At 45.4% G+C, this 19,199-nt stretch overlaps 1 pseudogene; it reads left to right on the top strand.

The window, feature by feature from the left end:
• Positions 1–1,051: 1,051 nt before the first annotated feature.
• The window catches only part of LOC133907173 (probable serine/threonine-protein kinase PBL3), a 29,462-nt pseudogene continuing 11,314 nt past the window's right edge, over positions 1,052–19,199 (top strand).

Here is a 19,199-nt window from a genome sequence, read left to right as displayed (position 1 = left end):
TTAATTAAGTCACTAATAATTATAAATCTCCAGAATTATTGGATAGTTATTGTACACCAAAAACAAAAACATGGCTGCGCGCGTAAAAGAACCCTAAAACCACTGTGCGCATCTATCACGGCCACTTGGGGTCGGCCACGGCAACGAAGTAGTCGTCATCCTCCTCCTCTTCCTTGTCCTCGTCCGAGTTGCTCTAAAGCCTCTTCGGCTTCGGTTTGTCAATGAAGTAGTCCCATACATCGTCCTTAGACAGGGACCTCGTTGATCCAAATAGCTCAGATTGCGCCTTGTCCAAGCTTTCTGGCAACGCCAGAGCCTCATCATCGGACGAAGGCGCAGGGGTGGGTGGTGTGGCCGGAGATGGTGCTGGCAAAGGGGTAGTGGAGTGGCCGGAGCGGGAGATGGTGGTGGAATGATTATAACCGATACTGATAATTAATATCAGTGTCGATTAGATCCATGAATCGGCAGCGATACAAACTATCACTGCTGGCTCTTGAGCCTAATCTGCCGATTGATGTACTTATCACTGTTGGTTTCAACTACGAACCAGCAATAATACTTAATCCCGACAGAACCAAATTAAAATTTAAATAGGTAGGAAATAATTTATCTGAGCTTTATAGTACTAATTCTCAGAATTACTGGTTTAGATCAAACTATTAATTAATTAAGTCACTAATAATTACTAATCTCTAGAATTACTAGGTAGTTAGTGTACACAAAAACAAAAAATATGGCCACGTGCGCAGAAAAAAACCTAAAACTGTCGTGCGCAACTACCACTACCACTTGGGGTCACCCACGACGACGAAGTATTCGTCATCACCGTCGCCGCCACCATCATAACTATCACCGTCCTCCTCCTCCTCCTCCAAGCTGCTCCAAAGCCTCTTTGCCTTCGGCTCATTGATGAAGTAGTCCCAAACATCATCCTCGTACTAGGACCCTGTCAATCTGAATAGCTCAGACTGTGCCTCATCTGAGTTCTCCGGCAACACCGAAGTCTCATCGTCGGACAAAGGCACATGGGTGGGTGGTGTGGCCAGAGATGGTGGTGGTGGAGGGGGCAATGGAGAGGCAGGAGCGGGAGATGGTGGTGGAGTGTCCATCGTGGGAGAGGAGGTTGTGGCAACGGCGGTGGCAGTGGAGGGGAGAGGGTGGAAGAGAGAAGTGCGTGCATGTGAGAGCGAGAGTGAGCGATCGACGTCGAAGTTAAATTTGAAGGCATTCGGGAGAAGCCGAGTAGGCAGGAGCTGGTAGTTGTATGGTTTTTGGGCTATCACTGACAGATAGTAATTACAATCAGTAATGATAATCATTATCGCTGCCAATTATTAAAGGCGCATCTTTTTATAACTAGTATACTGATTCGTAACAAGAACCGGTAGTAATAATCACTGTCACTGTCGCTTCTTACTGGTCAGCTTTTTATGTGTCATGTGAGCTTATGAATCAATGATGATAAATTATCACTATCAGTTATAACAGTACTGGCAATGATAATAAGGCAAAAATGACTTTTTCAGTGATTTATGCTGGGAACCTAAGCTCCATCGTACTATATCACTAAACTCTATCCTCGAGCTGGGTATCATCATCATCATCATCATTGTTATTGTTGTTATTATTATTATTACTACTACTACTACTACTACTATTATCATCATCATCATCATCATTATACAATATAAAAAACTAAAAATATGTTTGGAATTTGCATGGTAAGACTTTTTTTTACCATGTGCATGGTAAGACTTTGCTACAAGGGGAAGTGAAATATCATGTGGTTTCCAGGTGCTAACAAATTTTCCCATGAAAACGGAGATGCTAGTCCACTTGCGTCGTGAATCTTCCAGTCCGCTTATCGTGTAGCCAAGACTCTCACCTCCCACACTCCTCCTCACTTCACTCAATGATAGTGAGCAACACATATCAGGTTCATCCCCCTCTTCTCGTTGTGAGCCTCTACACCACCACACCCCTCGGGTTTAGGTTAGGGTTCGGAATGGGCGGCTACCAGACTAAGAGGGAAGCCTATGGGTGGAAGGTTCACTGGTAGTGATGGTAGATTGTGGGCCACTACGTGAAACACTACTAGACAAAACATTTGTACATATGGTTCAAAAACCTCGTGTGGGACACTTTTTTGAACCGTCTGTGGAAAAGAGTCTGTACAAATCAGATTTGTACAGATGGGTTTTGCATCATCTGTACAAAGATTTGTATAGACGACTCATAATTGGAGCCATATGTACTAGTGGATATCACAGACGGCTCGAAGTTATGAGCCGTCTGTGAACTAGGAAGGGTACACGTGGCTCGTAGTTTAGAACCGTTTGTACTAACTCAAAAAATACCAAAAAAATAAAATCAGACCCACCGCGGCTGCTTGCTCCATCGACGGGTGCTCATCAGCTCGGCTCTGCTCAGGTTGCTAATCAGTTGCCATATTACAAGCATAATAGCTCTCAAAAGAAGAACCACTACAATATTATAAGCAACCATTACAGAGCACCTAATCCTTGGCAAAATTTACAGATCTAGAAGAGTATTATACCTTTCTTGCATTGACACCTCTGTATATAATATAACAAGCAACCATCACAAAACTCAGTCGGCTACCACAGGCACACCACAACAAAGACACGTGTGTATGGCACGAAGGCCGGCGCCATAGAACATGAGATCTCAATGAATCCAGCCTAGATCCGCTGAGATCCACACTTTAGATCGATGGTACTAGCAAGATCCGGCGGCCTTCTTCACCTGCGGAGGAACGGCGAGGCCTCCGTGACCTTCTTCATCACCTCTGGCTACCAGAAGGTCGGGGAAACACAATGAGCTCAGCGACGGACTTCCCGAGACTGATCTAGAGGCCCTGCCACCGGACTCCGTGCTACTCGACTCTGTGTCATGGACCTCCAGTGGCGCAAGTGCCCACTTCCATGGCGGCATGGCATGGACCTCCAGCGGTGCAGCAACCATCTCCACAGCATCATAGCGCGGACCCCCTGTGATCCAGCAGCTGGTCCTCATGGCAGCGCGGCGTGGACCATAAGTGCCATATCTACAGGCTCAAGAGAAGGCTTTGGTTTGATTATTGTGTACTCTGTGAGGGATGGAGTTTGCTTTTGGTGTATGGACTACTCGAAGTGATGGACATGTCTGCTTTGCTCTCGAGCACGTGCCCTCGATGTAGTTCCCGAATGGATGGATGGATTGGGTTTTGAGACCTGAATGGATGGACGGATTCGCTTTTTGAGAAAGCACACATCTGAGTGCTCACGCGCTGATTGGTTCAGACCTGGAGGTAGGGATTGAAAACGTGGCATAACAAGCGCAGCGTCAATCTATCTAGTTAATACAGACGGGTAGAAATGTGTGGGGCTTTGCGTGTCACGAAGTTCAGGTGTAATGTGGGACACTCAGTTGGTACAGATGGTTCCTTTTTGGAGATGACTGTGATATTTACTTTATTACAGACGGCTCCAAATACAACCCATCTGTATTAATAATACAGAAAGTTCTAAATGGGAATCGTCTGTACTAAAAGCGTCCCACCATTTCTAAGCGCGTCTCAACATCATTATAGATGGTTATTGTTGGAGCCGTCTATGATAATTTTTGCACAGACGGCTCCACAGAACCATCTGAACAGAGACGTCTCACTAAATCATTTATGTAGTAGTGAAAAAAACTCAAAAGTGACGGGTCATAATCATCATTAGTGACGGATGCAAAACTCATCACCCCAAACATGTCACTGATGACTACACATAAGTGATGGGTGCTCACCCATCACTAATGACGCACATAAGTAATGGGTTTGTATCTAGACCATCACTTATGAGCAATTAAGAAACAAAAATATATAAAAACAATTAAAAAACTGACCAACGAGAAAGAGAGTCATAGTAGCAACTAAACATCATAGCAATTTTTGAAACCAAAAGATTTGCACAGAACAACAGAGAAACATTACGTACAAGCATATACAGTAGTAGGCAGAGTTACTTTGCTTTGGTTGGTCAGTGTTAGATCATTCAGTAAGGAAGGAGATTAAACAATTAGCTCGCCATTCTTATGTGCAACCAGTGCTTGCTATATGGATCCATTTTGTACAGATGAGGAACAACAGAGAAAAAATGCCATTTAAGATTTGCACAGAACAACTACTGTAGAAAAATCTTCATAGTACTTAAAGCACATACTCAAATTGTTGATCAGTGTAGCACAATAGTTAGAAACAGTGGGCGGTGAGAGAGAAAGAGGAGAAATGTGGCGTTTCTGGCCTTACATGGATCCCATCACTGCCGAGGAGGTACATGGGCTGCTCCCTATGGGGGAAGGTGGCGGTGGTGGCGAAGGTTGTGGAAGGCAGTCGGCGACGTGGAGGCTGAGTCTAGGCATCCATGGATCTGGCCCCAGCCTACTTGGATCTAGCCCCAACCTACTTGGATCTAGCCCTGGCTTCCATGGATCTAGCCACCGCCTCCATGGACTACGCCTGCGAGTTTTTGTTGGAAGTAATAGCACTTTCAGATTTAATTTAATTTAATTCCTGATATAAAATGAATAAGAATATATGCAAATAATCAATAACGACTGTGTTCCGACTAACCATGACAAAATTCGACTAGCCTTGAGTAGGATTCGACAAGTCTCAACACGCTTCGACTAGAGCATGTTCTCGATAAGACATTCGACTAGGTACTCGACTAGCAAATGTACTCGACTAGGTACTCAAGTAGGATTTACATACATACCTGATGCCAACATGAGATGCAGATGCCCCCGGTGTCGAATGCTCGATGCAGTAGATGATGATAAAGATGAAGTAGTCAATGTAGAGGCTACCGTGATGTCTATCCAGTAGATCGCGATGATGTAGAGGAAGCAGATCATGAGTAGTCGCGATGAGCCCTTCCCAAAAATCTTATTTGCCCTCTCCTGGTGCAAGATCCCAAGGGTGACGGGTTCTGGAGACCTGCTCTCCTGTTCATCGGTGCACACCGGTACAACATATCCAACCACAAACCACAACTCATGAGTTTATGATGGTGCGCATGGACAGAAGACATGCTCATGACCAAGAGTATGGCAGTCCGAACTATTTTTACACCCTACAGGGGCATACTCCTTTATCCACACGACACGAGGACTATTCGACTTGCATGACAACACAGGTCCATACAAGAGGGTACTCGTGACAACCTTTCCCAATAAGTCTCAACCATTTGATACATGCATCGCTCGGCGCGGAGGTATCCAGAACTACTCCTGGAGCAAACTAAATACCTCTACAATCCCATCCGCTCACACCGTCGATGTTCAGGCCCAAATGATCACAGCTACAAAGGTATTCGGCTTACCTTACCATTAGATCAGCATGTGGTGAGTACGGTAAGTGCTAAAGCTAAGGACGGCCAAAGGTCGGTGCTTAGCCAATGCAAGGCGATCTACGGTATCTGGGCTCCCTCCCCGAACTACCCCGAGAACCTCCTCTAGGGTAGATGATACCCCTAACACCGCCCACATCTCGTCTCATTCTCACATCTCAACAACATAATCAATAGTGTGAAACATTAAGTAAGCCCTAAGCTCGCGAACAATAGCATCACCGTCGCTCGACTTTTACTAAGGACCCATGCATTGCTAAGCATGTCGAACAACTCTTAGGCTAGACATCAACAATATTATTGAGGTGACAAGGATGAGGATAATCAATAATTCAAGGTAGAGGATATGCAATACAACATAGGTTCTACCCATTTTTGCCTGACATCGACTCGCTACTCATGCAAACATACATAAGCATAATTTATCAAATTTTGACTTCATTCAATTCAACATAAGAGTTCAATATGCTTAGATGCTTGCCTTGCTGCTCTGCAGGCTACCTGATGCTACCCACACAAAATTCACAGAAGTCGGGTGCTTGAGTGTCGCTCTCGCTCGCCTGAACTGTTAGATCGATGCTCTCTAAAAGAAACACGGGTGCAATGCATAAATAAATGAACAATGCAAAAAAGATGTATAACATGCTCAAGTACTAGTGGAGCGCCAAGACTCAAAAACATTCGCAAAATACCACTAAGAGACTAGGGCTTCAAAACATGAAACCCCGGATAAGCCAACTTAAAGTGCACCAAGCCTTCAGTGGCTGGCAGTTAGACTAGCCCTGGGGTGGCGGTCAGACCAGTGGCCAGCAGAGAGTTTTGGGGGCTGATGGTCAAACCGACGTTGATCCACCGATCAAACCACTCACCAATGGTCAGACCGACCCTAGCAGCGGTCTGAACCCTGTATAGAGCCCTCACTTTGAACCTTCCAGTCCTAACTAGTGGTCAGACCGGCTCTAGCGGCGGTCAGACTGCCAGGCCTTGCAGTCAGCACCCTTGTGGGGTTGCCGGTGAGAGCTCTGGCGAGACTCTCGACCACGGAGGGTACCTAAATGCTTTATGGGACTAGTGGAGTGTTTCTAATGTGACTTGGACTACCTTCACCGAGCTAAACTCAAAATGCCCCATGGATTGGACCTAGGCTAAGTTGAGTTTTGGGCCTAAACGACACGGGGGGTTGAATCAAGCTCAGAAACAACGGAAAAATGGTAGGGGAAGCCTCACCTTAGTGCATTAAAGCTTTCTAGCGGATGGGTTTGCTTCAGGAAGGCTTCAATTTGCGGATTGGCTCCCGAGGTGGTGGTGGACCTTGAGGTGAACACTCTGGTAAGGGATAAGAGGGGGAGACGATTAGGGAAGTCCTTCGGGATCTCGTGAAAGTCCCCTTCTCCTATCTCTGGCCCTCGAACACAATAACAAAGGAATCCCTCTCCCTTCTAGTGTTGGGTGGAGAGAGTGGGAGAGAGAACAAATGAGAGAGTGAGAGAGTGAGAGAGGCAATCGACCACCTTAATGAGAGTGTGAGAGAGTGAGAGAGGCAATCGACCACCTTAAGCTGAGCCTCTATGTGCTAGCGATCGGACCACGTAGGGCGCCGGTCAGACCACAGCAAGCACACGTGGTTGCCACCTGGCGGTCTGACCGCGGGTGATCCCGGTCAAACCGTGAGAGGGGTTTTGTGCTGAATCTTTCTAAGTATTTCTGCTTTCCCTTCCCTTTCTTCTCCAAAGGATCTAGGGTTTTTCTAAGGAGCTCTAAACCATCTCTAGGGTGTTTGAAACATCTTCAAACTAAACTTGTTGGACAATTACGTAACAACACAGGTGATAACACATGCGATAATGGTTAAGTGATGCTTAATTATGGCTTATCATTTTTTGAACGTGACAGGTAGTGGCATGAAGTCGGGGAGCCTTCACAGCTGCTCGAACATCGAGCGCACTCGGCCGCCGGTGTGGAAGAGAGAGAGATAAGAGGAGGACAAGAGAGAGAACATGTTGTAAAAGAGCGGATGTGATACAACAACACAAAACAAGAATCAATTAAAAGTTCGAGTCTAGCCTGGCCATGTGTGACAAGTCGTAATATGACCCGTCACTGATGACTGATCATAGTTCTTCAGTGATAGGTCATGTTATGAGCCATCACTGATGATTTGTCATCAGTGATGGGCTATAGTTCGGTCTTGACCCGAAACTACACAAGTGACAGATCGTGGCAAGACCCATCACTAAAGGTTCTTTAGTGAAGGGTCCCGATGATCTGTCACTAATTTTGTGTTCCTTTGTCTATTTTTTTTCACATAGTGGGCGGTGCGGCGACGAGGCATGGCGTCGCTAGCCGTAGGTGGTTGAGGACGATCGGCTAGTGGTGCCGATGCAGGGAATCACGACAATATCTCGGCAAAGTTGGGTTGGAACGATGGCGGGATAGGGTGGGAGAAAGGGTGTGAGGAATAGCTCATCAGAGAGATAGAGGAGAAGGGAAGATCATGGGCGCACGAGGCTTGCCGAAGGGATAGAGGGCTAACCGAAGAGGTAGAAGAAAAAAAGTTTAGAAGGATAAAGAAGAAACTCTTAACCTAAGATCCAGCTCTTGTAAACCCCTACTTATCGAGAGCTCCTAAATACTAACCCGACCTAGTTTTCTTCTTCGCCGGCTGGCCCGTTCCCTCCTTCTCTGGCTTGTCACCAGCGTCGTGACGGGTGAGGGACCCTTCCTTTGTATAGTAGTAGTGCTAGTTTTGTAGTAGTAGGTTAATCCGATCTCTCCTCTCCGGAGTTTGCTGACCATCGCCATCGTTTTGGTGTCGGTTTATTCTTCTCAAGAGCTGGTAAGGACCTGAATATATGTATTATATTGTCCCTTGTGGTTGTAGGCGTGATGCCTTTTAATGCCATCCCTGTCGGCTTCCTCCTCGGCGGGTGTATTCTCCCCCCCCCCCCCCATCTCTTTTCTCTATTGCTATGGTTATTATGTTGCCTCTTGGTGAATCAAAAGTTTGTGCCACCATGGCTGTGGATCTTCTTCATCATAGCTCCTAGCGGCGTATGCAGAGGCCGGGTAGATCACAGGCTGTTGTCGCTGCTAATCCCCGACGGGCATCGAAAACTACCTCCATTCTTCTGGAATAGCGGAGGCCTACCTACTCCTTCTTACACCTGAGGCCGTCGGTGATGACAAACGTGCAGGTTCTGAGCTCATCTCGGGTGGAGCGTTCCCGACGGCGGTATGGAACTCATCCTCATCTTAGCTGCCGCTGCTATCTCATGGACTATGATGTAAATTTTGTTTTCTTTGGGTCCAGTGTATTAGTTTTAAGGGCCTTACGTAAATTGTATTATCATCATAGGGAGGCTATGTACTGACAACTTCCAGAGCAATGGAGAACTACCTAGACCTATGGGCGTATTTCCTTTAAAAAAGAAGAAGAAGAAGAAACGGGTGGCTTACACGTGCTTTCTGTCCGCCTAGTGGACTCCAAACAGGCCCTTACTTGCGCTTCTTTAGACAGATGTGTACAACATTTAATTTGGTCAGGCTAGAGTCTGGCAGGCCCAGCGCAATTTTTATATTTTTTTTGATTAAAAATTTAAATAAATAGATTCTCCGTAGGAGAAATTGCAAAACTAGGCGCCTGCAGCACCCTGAGAGGGCGGTTAAGCCACCTAACCGCCCCCTGGGAGGGCGGGAGGCCTAACCGCCCCCTTAGAGGGCGGCAAGGGGGCTAACCGCCCTCTCAGGGGGCGGGTAGGGGCCTACCCGCCCCCTGAGAGGGCGGTTAGGGCCTTTTTCCCTAAAAATGTCAATGTTTGTGTAATTCAAAAAATAAAAAAAGGGCTTTAAGAAAATTTGGAATTAAAATTTGGAGTAGGTTATGTAATAGTCGGAGAATAAAAAATCAGTAATTAGCACTCGCAGCATATTACATGGGTATGGGGTGCGAACGACGACAAACATAGTATTAAACATAAGGTGAAAACATTACATAAGACTGTAACCATGACGACACGACGAGGAAACGAAGGTGGTATGTACGGTTCACACTAAGACCTACTTATTAGTGCGCCGATCCTAATCATAACATGCCTTAGGAAGTGAAAGTATGTTGGGTTACATTAGATACTCTCTACTGAGTGCATCTAGGATATTTTCCCTTTCGGAGGGCATCGAGACCTGCCACCTTAGCACGGCAGGCTCTCTCCCGCTTCCTTGCCTTCTTAGCCTCCCGAGCCTGAGCCATGGTATGATCGTGCGCCGCCTTCCTCATGCACTCTTCTTCCTCCCGCTTGAGGCGAAGTTTCTCTTGCTGTTGCTCGTACTCCCGACGTGTGTACACTTCCCTTCTCCACCTCATGTTCATGTCGACCCATTGCTTTTGTGCGTCCTTTTGCTCATTGTCGAGCCATTGAATAAAATCACAGAGCAGTGGAGGGGACTGAACAAATAGAACAAGATGAGCGGTTAGTAAAACAGGGTGCGAAATCGGAAGAGATGAGGCTGATATCTGTTGTCATATCGGTCGATACTCATATGTTGGCACACATGAAGAAGCGCAGCCCATAGGTGTATGAGATGTCCTGCGACTCGTGGAGCTTACAAAGGTCACCACATAAGCACATTGGTGGTTCGAGACCTTCAAGTATGGTAGTTCCCCAATATTTCTTTGGTGGGCTTGATGGAGCTGAGGAAGACATTGCACTTGAGAGATCTGAGAAATGAGTGGTGCATCAACGTAAGGAAGTTCGGCTATTTATGGTTGGGGGAGGCAGGAGCATTGGATTCGCTCTTGAAGAAAGGAGTGAGTGCAGGGGCGCAGCTGGTGGCAGGAGCATCGGATTCCATCTTGAAGAATGGGAAAGTTATGTCATTGATGATGGTCAGAGATTCCACATTTATTGGTACCTGTGTTGTCATTTTTTGTTTGGAAAAAGCTAGGTAGTGTTATCACTTCTTGTCTAAAGCCTGTGCAAGGAGGCATGTGTTGTCATGTCATGGTTAAAATTCAGTAGTTTGGTCACTTCGTGATTAAAAGTTACACTCCCAACAGAGTAAGCGAGGTATCACTCGTTGCATAAGTTGTTTTGTAAGATATAATGACGACGATAGAATGTAGCTTGTGGCCGTGTCGAATTAAGAAATGCAACTAGGATGCCATCGTTTTGGAATACAAAATGCAGTTACGACATGCCAAGTGGACCATAAACAGTAAATGTGTCTGAATACGTAGGAGTACATCGCGAAGCGAATATGCATATGTAAGTTACATAAAATCTAAAATTCTACTGCTGCCTCCCCCGTTGCCGTCGCTCGTGCCCCCCATCGTGGTCCCGATGCCGCTGGTTAACCCTCACGTGACCCCTGGAGTAGGTGAGGGGGTCGGGTGGACCGACCTGTCTGGTAGGCCTAGTAGGGAGCATCGATGTCGAGGCCTCGTCCTACGTTGGCTGTGTCCGAAGGGGAGCACTGGGTACCTGGGACCGCTGGAGGACGTCGTAGTCAAGTGTGCCCCTAAAGAAGTCACGAACGAGGTCGTATGCGGCGTTCGGGTCAGCCTCATCCTCCTGACTAGGGTAGGAGGACTGTGAAGGCTCTCCTGGCGTCCATGTGTACTGGCTAGAGGGGCCTACGAACAAATAATTATGTTAGATACGAACAATATGGTATTGGAAGTAGTAGTAAAAATTGTACAATTGTACCTGCGTGGTATGCCGGTGAAGCAGAAGAAGGCCAGACTGTCGTACTGTAGTATGGCTCGAATGATGTGGGTGTGGTCGGGTGTGGGGCCGCTGAAGACGGACCGGCCTCGTCACCGAAGTAACTTGTCCACAATATTACCTTAATTTGCTGAAAGTATTTAAAACTGAGATGAAGGGGGCCGCCAATACTTGAGGGTGGACGCACAGGGCTCGATCTACGAGGCTGCATCGAGACTTGTGTAACACCCTGTTTTTCAGATTTCTCAAATTTCTAAAATTTTCCAAGAGTATTGAATAGCTTCACTAGTAGTATAGGTTTAAAACTTATTTTCTTGATCAATCAATCAATATAGGTTATTATTTTCTGTGCATTGCATGCTGAGTTTTGTTAAGAGCCAGGTAAATGCATTAGAGTTCTTTTTCCTTTTCTTTCTCTTTGGTGTTTTGAGTGAAAAAGATTTTGAAAAGGTTTTACAAAACTCAGTAGTGAATAAGTTAAGGATCTTAATGGTTGGAATTCAAAATCTTTGAATTTATCATCTATTCAATCCTTGATCATACATGATCCTTCTCCAGGTCAATTCAAATCTTATCCAAATCCTTGTTTGAAGTCAATCTCTCCTCTTTCTCAAATTCTACCCAAATTCAAATTCAAATTCCTTATCTAGTCCTATTCTTGTTCAAACTCATCTTTTTCGTTTCTCTTAAATTCACTCCGAACACAATTCAAATTCAAATCCTATCAAATTTCTCTGTAAAAGTTTCTTTTCTAAACCCTATATATACCTAAAGTATCTTTGGGCTCAATCTTGCTCAAGTCCAAACCCTTAGCCAAGTCTTCAGGATGGCCCAACAAAGGATCCACGAAATCTGTAAATTTTCGCGGAGTCCTGGACAGCCTCATCTTCTCATGACGTTTCGGAGTTCAAAACGGTCTCAAATGAAAATCTTGAAAATACCAAAGTTGTAGGTCTCGTCGAGAGCTTCGATTTAAACCTATGAAAGTCCCCTTTTGGATAATGGAGCTGGGAGTTATGGCCCCCGAAATCAGTACTGCGCAGAGATGTCCGAGTTCAAACAGTTTATATTGTGGCGCATTTTTAGAAATCAAGATGACATTTTCAGAAGTTCCAATGACTACCAAAGTTGTAGATCTTTTCGAGTAATACAATTCAGAATCAAGAAACGTCTAATTTGGAGTCCGGACGATGGAGATATCATCCTCGGAATACAGAGCTACGAAAAAGGAAATCGTAACCGACTCGAACTCGAATCTAATTCGTGTTCGGTTTGGACCCTAGCCCTATATATATGAGTTCACGCCCTCTCCCACCCCTATTCCATGCCCCTAAGCCCTAGAAGTCACTGCTGCCCTGTCCGTGCGTCGCCGGAGCGCCGCCGTTCGCCGGAGTCGCCACCGCCGCCGCCCGTGATGCGCTACGTCGTCTTCTCCGTGAATTCTTCTTCCTCGACCACCAAAGCAACGTGAGGACCTCTTTTTCTCCTCCCTTACTACTGTTTTAGCATCATACTAACTCCCTAGACAAGCCCTAGCCCCGGCAAAAGCCCGATCTACGCTGCCACGGTCGTCGCCGTCGCGGACAGCCGCGTTGTAGCCGATTGGCATCGATGTTCCCGATCGACCAGAGGTCAAATCACCAAGCCCTTTCACCGGTGCATATCCCATGATGTTTCCCATGCCCTCACCAACCGGTTTGGCCATTAGAGCAGCCAAACCACCGCAATCAAGGTCGACATACCCGCTGTCCGGTTTATGCACGTGTTCTGCGCGCGCACTGAAATTGCATTCGCGTTCCCCGTCAATCCGAAAGCCGTATGGATGCACCAACCGCGTCACGGCGTGTCCCATGGAGTCTTCTACGTTACCCTAGGAGCCCATCCCCGTTTGTGCAGCGACATGACCAGGACGTCATTGCCAACCACAGCATGTCGTAACCATCACCCGTTTCATCTATGCTGATCGTTCTTCCTCTCGGTGGATGATCTACCAAAACCTATATCATAGCATTGTGTTCCCGGGTTATATGAACATCCTTGTTCAAACGGTTTCTCAAATTTGATAGCCAATCTCCTAGAACGCGAGCATCTTTGTTCATGCATCTGTTCGCGGTCACCACCAAACCTAGAATCAGTCATCGCTGTTTTGCCGCTACCTCGGATGACCCCTTCCAAAACCAACCATACCACTGAGTTAGTCTTTCCGCATTCTACGTCATGCTCCCCTCATTTCACTGAAACACCACTAAAGCCGACATCGATGTCTGTGGCCACATGCCCGATCACCATCTCCGACGAAACCCGAACCACCACCGCTACATAGAGTCACCAGTAGTATCCTTAACCTAGAAGTGCAACCGTCGGCCTTTTTGATCCATCATAGGTGATCGATACTAGATCACAGTGTATCCCTTCTTTAATCTAAGATGTTACTTGCATAGCATGCCAAGTCAGCGCCACATAGTCATTGAAGTCTAGTCTGCCCTACACTTCTTGAATCTTGCGCAATGATGTTGTCAAGCCTGACACAATGATTGCGCAATAATACCTTTCCCATAGGAAGATAGTTTCATAAAATCAGCATTTCCTTTTCAGTCTAATCCATCTCTCGAAAGCTGTTCTCTTTTCATCTTAACTCCGATTTAGGCGATTCTTGCGTCTAAACGTTTCTAAAATCATTCCTATCCAACCATAGTGTTTTTAACATGTTTTAATGATGTTTGGTATGTTGTTCTTAGTGTTTTTCTTTGTGTTGTTTGTCGGTAGTTCTCGCGATTAGTCGATAACGTTTCGGAGCAGTTCGAGGGACTTCAAGACAAAGATTTTGACAACACTGAGCAGCATTAGGAATAAGGCAAGTGTCCTTGATCATCTTGAACCTATGTTTTAAAATGTTTTGTTTTACAAAACTGCATGCAGTGTCTGTCAATATGATGGGTAGTCACCTATGTTAGGGTTTTCCCTAGATTTTCCCTTGTAATCCCTTGGAACCTAGATGGTTTATGGTTAGGTATTCTTGTTGGGGTAGATTGCTTAGCCATGCATTTTGGGATGTTGGGAAGTGTTATAATCTCGACTAATGAACATATACAACAATGATCGTTAATGTGTTAATGGTCTAGCAACATGGAACCTTAGGCCTTGAGCAAAATAGTTTTGATGGTTGTCATGGTTATGATGTTGGTTTAGTGTTTGCTCAAGTAACCTAAGTAAGGATCGGTTCATGGAGCGACAACCAAGAAGTAACGTACCAACCACGAGGCTGATATGGGTAAGACGTGACATACTGATTAGAGTATGTTCAGTGTGTGTTGGGTCAGCACAAAAGGGGGCTTCTGGGTAGGAGCTTACCTTGCGTAAAGTCTGGCGGTGAAACCTAGTGGGTAGACACATACTGGATTAGTCTCTGGTTAGTGGAAAATGTCATACAATGATTCTTGGCGGCACACCACTGGCGTGTGTTTCACGAACACAGCAACATGGAACTCACTGACTCGTGGGGAAAACTGGACAACCTCTGCAGAGTGTAAAACTGTTATAACAGCCGTGCTCACGGATATGAGAGACTTGGATCCTCACATGATTAGATGGTGGTTTGGTTTGGTTCTGGTACAGGGAGTACTAGATGGTGTGGTTTTGGTCTTAGTACAGGGAGTACTAGACGGTTGTGGTATGCAGGGTGGGGAACCTTGTATGCTAGATGATGGATTGTTGGGTTACATTCATTTAATACTTGTCTAATGCTTTTGAGTCCAAATATGTTTTTATTACTCGCATTTACGCAAATAAATCTTTGTGTTAGCCTATTCTTGGTACAAGCCAGCATATCATTATTTTCCCCCACTTGCTGAGTACTCTATGTGCTCACACTTGCTATTTTCCCTATACCATGCGATATGTATGCTGCTGCTCAGTGAGTGAAGATGTTGAAGATTATCAAGATGAGGTTGTGACGTTCTAGGCGCGTATCTCCCGGTCGGTTGCCTGCGGTGTTCTTGGGCACCAGTGCTTCTGTTCCGCTGCAGATATCTTCATAGAAGATAATATATGTCAATTGATGTAAGAGTTTAACGTTTATTCTATAAAAGTATTATTTTTGTTACTTCACATGTGACGTCCTTATGTGTGTTGAACATCCTGGGCACACATAAGCCGCATCTGGTTTTGGCCGTTAAAACCAGGTGTGACAACTTGTGTAGGTACACCTAATAAAAGTTTAATAATCAATGCAGTAGTAAGTAACGAATATTGTTGAATGTCGTTTGAAATTAAAATTCGTACCAATTTGCTCTGAGCCTGCATGACGTGGTAAAAGGGGTCGTGTGGGTGCCAACACGGATGAATGGCGGTGCACATCTAATCGCCGAGATGACTCGGCATGGACACCACTAGACCTGGGAGGCACCCCTGCTACATCTGTGGTGGATCGACAGGAGGTAAGCTTTAAGGCACGCGCAGTCTTGTCAAAAACCCGCTTGATGAAGCTCGCAACATCCGACGCACTGAGGTACTACCCTTGCCGGAGGCGGTCCATGGCATCAGTGATATGGCAATTTCGTATGAAATTATCGAAGTACCTGTGCTTCCATCGCTCGTCTATCGTAAGCAGCTCTCCAGGGCCCCGTGGTTGAAACACTCCTAGCTCCGTCTGGTGCTCGGCGGATAAGAAGCTGCGATGCTTCTTGTCCACTGCAGGGTCTAGAAGCTCGGGGATCGCAGGGTCTGCCATATCTGCATTTGAAAGACATGTACATTAATGCATTGTTAGATATACACAGTAACAATATACTTTGAATGCAAATTCACTATATCACTATATGCAACATGAACACATTGCGACAGTTACCTACAAACGAAGGTTCAAATGGTACAAATCGAGACAACGCACCATAAAACTCACCTAGACAAGAAGTGCATTACCAGGTGTATTTTTGGGACACTACTTGTACGTGTGACCTATTTCATTGCACTGACTGCATCACTTGACCCTAGGGCCAGCCTCAGATTCATCCATATCGTTGCGAATCCGACGAGTTTGTCTTCGGCCAGGTGCGTTCTTCATCTTTTCCAAATCAAGCACATATATTCTTTCAGGCCCTGGATTACTTGTAAAAGTGTCAACAATACCGTAACCATACAGCTCATGATTCCAGGTGTTCAGTATTTGATCCTTCATAAAATACTTTAAAACATATTGCCTAGGAAGCATATGGTGCTCCGCACACGCAGCTAGACGTGTGTACAAGGTTTGTGGAGTAATTGTGGCTTCTGGCAACTACAGATGCATGTCTCACTCCTTAGCACACACTCTTGAACATGCCGCTCACGTCTTCCCCCCCCCCCTCCGACCCTTATCCCGGCACAGGACACTGAACCTGTGCTCCGCAGTCCCCTCTTGATTTACGCGATGCATGTGGGCCTTCTTATTGGCCTTCTCCATGTACTCACATAGCATCCGTCCATATAGCATATGATTTTCCTCCATTACAATCTTAGCAGCTGCATACCGATCAATAAAATACTTACAAGTCCCATCCAAAATGCCTTCTACAATTCCAACTAGTGGTAGGGATCTCATTCCTCGCATGACCCAGTTATAAACCTCTGCAAGATTTGTAGTCATTACTCCATACTTTGCACCACCACTGTCGTACAACAGAGCCCATTTTTCATTTGGCTCATTACGTATCCACTGTGAGAAGCTCCTAATAGCTGAACCTGATCTCCTTACTATCTGCAGAGTGTCTGTTGGGAGAGGTCCAAGAACTATCGGTTCATCACCAGTGGGTGCAGCCTCCGCTGTCTGTTTTAGAGTTAGTTCGTCCAGTCTTGCCCATAGGGCATTGAACTTCCGTTGTTGGTTTTGACTGCACAACTTTTTGAAAAGCTTCATCAACTCTTTGTTTTTGAACTGTTTGTAGAAGTTCGCACCCATATGGCGCATGCACCACCTGCTTTTGAGGTCGGGCCACTATGCTGCTACACCTCGTCGAACACTACCATGTTGCATATCCAGCAAAGCCTGCAACAATCCTGCATGTCTATCATGAATGAGACACATATCTGGTCAGTCAAGAACAATAGCATATTTGACCCGCTCTAGGAACCAGTACCAGCTGTCCCCGTTCTCACTCTCCACGAAAGCAAACCCTAGTGGCAGGACTTGGTTGTTATCGTCGACCCCAATTGCAGACAATATCTGCCCTTTGTACTTCCCAGTCAGGAATGTTCCATCTAGGCATATGATGGGTCGACAATATCAAAATGCTTTGACAGTTGCAGCGAATGTATAGAAAGCACGCTGCAACACTCTTTTCCCGTTGTACTCCCAGTAGAGGGGTAATACTTGATATCATAGTAGCTGCCTGGGTTCCTTCCACAAATTGTGGCTAATTGACGAGGTAGATTGTGATATGAATCTTCATATGTTTCGAACCTCATCTCAATAGCCTTTTGTTTCGCATAGTTTATTGTGTACTGGAACCTTTGCTCAATAGCACGGATTATTGATCATGGCTCATACCTTAGGTTATCCACAATCTCCCTGTACATAACATTTGCAATGAAGGCAGATGACAGGTTCCGGTGGGCAAACTCTATTTTCTCAATGTGACAATTATGTTCCTTAACTATTGAGCACTGCCAGTAGTCTACCCATTTTCCTCTGAATGCGTGCACCCGTCAAGGACACTGTGGCACTAAACACTTCACATCGTACTCCCTTTTACTGGATTTAACAACCTTGAATTGCCTCCGAAGAGACAACGACCAGAATTTCACTGTATCAATAACTGCCTCCTTTGTAGGGTACATAGCACCCCTGTGACACCTCGTTCTCATGGTACTGTCATGGTGTCCGGTCAACCTCGCTAACCACCAGCTTCGAAAATTCATGATCCCTCCACTCTGCAGGAACTGGAGCATTACCCTCCTCGTCTGATGAATCCCCATCGGCAAGGCCTTCCTCCAACTCTTCATCCTCCAACTCCATCTCTTCAATGATGCTAGGGATGTGCTCCCCTTCATTAGCTACACCCATCGGTTGTAGCTTTGGAATATCACCAACATCCTCTCTGGACCCGACATTAGCCTGCTCTGATTCATCTTCCACTGCCTCACTAGTCCTGCTACTGCTTCCGCAGAGTTCACCTCAGTTTGATCTTTCAGGTACACCTCAGCTAACAAAACCAGCAGCAGACCACGTTCACAACATATATCTATATACTGCCTCCAAGTTGATGCGGCTTCGATGGGAACAAACTCACCAAAGTATCCATGACTAGCACGGCTGAGGACAGCTTTCAACTTCAGCTCATGTTGCTGCGGATTTAGTTGGAAAAACCGCATGAGCCATTTGCATACACCCACAATGGTCCTCTCATTAGCTTTACTAAGACCCTTCATGACATGACAAATCCAGACAGATCTACACCGTTAGGACCGTATCTAATTTCACCATCACCATAATATATCTGAAAAATTAATTTATCTGCCATCCCTGAAAACACTCGCAAATATAACCAATGTTAAGACCAACAAACTATATTTCTAATTATCAGATAAAATAGTTTACTGACACCGATTCATATATAACAATAGGTTTTCAATAATAGTCCTAACCAAACTAACCTATAAATATCACTCTGTACAATCTATATTTACTACCTATTGTACCGTGTGCAAATTAAACGTTACCACTTTTTAAATGCTACATTCTATGTTCGTAAATTATCATATACTGCCCTTTCAATAGTAGCCTTACGCTTATTCTTGTCCTTGTTTATAAGGGCATAAGCCTCCCTTTGTTCTTTTTCCTTATTGGTATCAGGATGCTAGCTGTTGGTCCTCAGTATTGGGTAGGCATTTGTTTCATAGAAGAGGAAAAAGGATAATTCTTTTGAATGGGAGAAATGAAATTACCATTTTCCAAGTCTTACTTCAAATTGATGCGTGCACACACATACGCATTTGAGTTATAAGAATAGGTTTTCGCTAGTCCAGTGATGGGCTTTGAAATGGTATGCCCATCAGCCGTAATTCATGTTCGCCCCATGAGAGAATTTAGGCACAACTCATG

Source organism: Phragmites australis, chromosome 24, assembly GCF_958298935.1.
Source record: "Phragmites australis chromosome 24, lpPhrAust1.1, whole genome shotgun sequence".
NCBI classification, from domain to species: domain Eukaryota; kingdom Viridiplantae; phylum Streptophyta; class Magnoliopsida; order Poales; family Poaceae; genus Phragmites; species Phragmites australis.
This window is presented reverse-complemented; position numbering and strand designations above follow the sequence as displayed.